This window comes from Lynx canadensis, chromosome F2 (assembly GCF_007474595.2).
Source record: "Lynx canadensis isolate LIC74 chromosome F2, mLynCan4.pri.v2, whole genome shotgun sequence".
Classification (NCBI taxonomy): domain Eukaryota; kingdom Metazoa; phylum Chordata; class Mammalia; order Carnivora; family Felidae; genus Lynx; species Lynx canadensis.
The window spans coordinates 60,516,973-60,520,106 of record NC_044320.2 but is presented as its reverse complement, the minus strand read 5'-3'; positions in this window follow the sequence as shown (position 1 = coordinate 60,520,106).

Genomic DNA, 3,134 nt, shown 5'->3' with positions numbered 1-3,134 from the left:
CAATATCAGAAGTTGGCATCTCATACTTATCTCTAAAATCTTGGATTTATCTCACTTGGGGGTTGTTTCAACCTTCTGTGTACTAAATACATCCTGTTCACTGGAACAAAAAGAGTACACACAGTGTAAGGAAGTAGAGCCTGTGGGGCTTTTCTTCATTTTAAAGATTTAATGAAAAATGTAAGTCAAATCAAATTCCATCCAAGGCTTGAAAGGTGATTAATTATTGTCAGTATATCTCATATCTTTGTTTATTAAAAAGACATAAACATTCCACTCCTTTCTTGCATTGGCCTGCGTTGAACTCTTTCATGGGGGAGATGGGGACAAGAGACTTTACACTCTACTAATATAAATGCTACAGGATGTGTACGTGTCATAACTTAGGAAGTCAACTCAATATCAAGAGATGTTTTTCCCTGTGGAAAGACTGTCTCCCTCTAAATTTTAAGTAACTAAACCATGATGTATCAACTAAATTTAAGTTTTTAAAAAATTATTATTCTAGGGGTGCCTGGGTGGCTTGGTCAGTTGGGCATCCAACTTTAGCTCAGGTCACGATCTCATGGTTTATGAGTCTGAGCCCCATGTCAAGCTCTGTGCTGACAACTTAGAGCCTGGAGCCTGCTTCAGATTCTGTGTCTTCCTCTCTCCCTGCCCCTCCCCACTTGCTTGCTCGCTCTCTCAAAATAAATAAATAAACAAACAAACAAACTTATTATTCCATTAAGTTTATGTATATAGGCATTGAATCCTACCAGGTTAGAATCCTAATTCTCCTGTTTTCAAACTAGAGACTCAGTGTAAAACAAAAACCCTTTATTTCTTTCATTTATAAAACAGAAAAAACATCACTTACTTTTTAGGGTTTTCATAAGGTTTGCAAAGTAATATTAAATGTTTAGAGTACATACTAGGAGGTCAATAAATGAAATCCATTTGATAATCAAAGATGTTTAGAAGTGCTCATCCAAACAAGAGTTCATCACATTTCCATTTGAGAGAAGCTTTTCTCCTGTTTCCCATTTCTCACATCACTGGCCATGCTTGGAGTAGGTGATCAGAAGATAGAAAAGGTATTGGTAATATCTTAATCATTCTCAATTGAGATTCAGATGTAAGCACAAACATACCCACCTAAGTTTCCTTGGTTATCCCCCTAGGAATGAATGCATTGGGATAATGCATACAAACACATACATATTCATAATGTATTTTATACATTAATACAAAACAGTCAAGGATATGCAATACGTTCATTCTCCCACATCTGTGGTGGTTTCTTTTATTCTTCTGTTTTTGCTTTCTTCCTATTTCCTCCCATCCCTTATGAATTTGGGCTCTCTTCTCAATCTACTTCTTTTTATTGGAGAAAACAGCCTACGCTATGCAAATGTTTCTCCAAGTTCTAATTCTAGTCAGTATCTTTTTCCAGAACTATATACCTGCTTCCAACTACCTGTTTGGCATCTCTGTCCTGATGGCACCCTACACTGAATATACCCGAAGCTGCATTCATCATCTTATTCCCCCCAAATTGGGACCTCCTTCTGAGAATCTTATGTCTAAAATTAGAAATGAGATGGTTTGGAGTCTTTCTCTACTGTTACCCTATGTCTAATCAGTTAATCATAAGTCCTTCACCGTGACGTCTTAATTATCTTGTCTCTCCTTCCCATTCCCATTTCTACCTTTCTACTGAGAGAGTCTTACCTCGATTTTTGTAACAATCTCCTAAATACTTTCCCTACCTCCAGCCCCTTCCCATTACAATCTGGCCTACACATACCTGGATGCATCTTCCTAAATCACAAAAGCAGTAATTTACCTTCATTCTTAAAATCGCCCAGTGTGAAACAGAGGAAATATAAACTCATGCTTGGCATCTAAGATTCCCTGCCAAGTATCATCCAGTTATCTTTTGAACCCTATCGCCCTCGATTCTTTTGACCCCGAGGTTGCATAAATGAATGGCCCCACAAAGGCAGATCTAGTTTGCACGTGAAATTTTCTTTGACCCACACATGGTTTATAAATTGTGAATGTTAGTTGCTTATTTCAATTAATTGCTAACATTTACACATTCTTGCAACTTTGGGGCTATGTTGCCATATGACACAAAGCTGGCCAATGAGTGCCCTTTTAAATGCAATAGCACGGAGAAACATGCCCTAGCTCACCAGAGCCTTCATCTGATTGGTTCTGTATCACTCAATCTGGTACTGGCTCAGTGCCTGTAAGCACATGAATTTATGACACTTGCCTTATACTACCTAGTGCTCCAGCCAAATGCATCATTCCCAAACGCACAACTGTCTTTGCTTATGTTATTCAATCTTTGTAGAAGACCTCCCTACATCTTTCCTGTCTTTAAGGTCCATTTCGAACACTGTATCTTCCATGAAGCTTTTTCTGACCACCCAGCTGGATGTTACTGCCCCATTTTTGAGCCTCGGTAACACTCTGTGGTTCTCCTATGGCCTGTATCCCGCTCTTCACTGGATTAGTCATTCGTATCCTTGACTTCTCGCCGTTTCTCAGGGAGGTGTATTGATGACGCTTGTCCCCCATTCCCCAAGGCTTTCTGAAGGAGGGGTTCTCCTCTTGACCTAGACCTTCCCTCCTCCTCCCCAATGAGAGGGAGCAAGTCTCCATCTCTGATGTGGAGGGTGAGCTTGTCAGCAATGCCCGAGCATGTACCTTTGTCCAATTCTGAAGTTCAGGATTAGGAGGCCCTCTGTTGCCACACATCTAAGACAGGATTTTCCTTCCAGGTTTTAATGGCAAATAAAGCCAATATTTTCATCTGCTTGAATACTTATCTCACAACTGTTTTTAAACTCCAGTAGGGAAAAGGAGGGATTTGTATTGGGCATCTTCTAACCCCAATAATGATTCACTCTGTCTTGAATCTTTCTGAAATTCCCTGCAAAGTCATTTACTGTGCAGATAGGCACTCAAAATACATGTATCAAATTAAGTCAAAGGACACAATCAATGTGCATGAAGTTCGTGGAATGTAATTTCTCCTATGCTGTGTTGCTATAGACCATAACTTAAATTTCTTTTTTGTAGTTGTTAATGAAATACAAACAATTCTGTATATTACATAAAACATTTATTTCCTATTTACA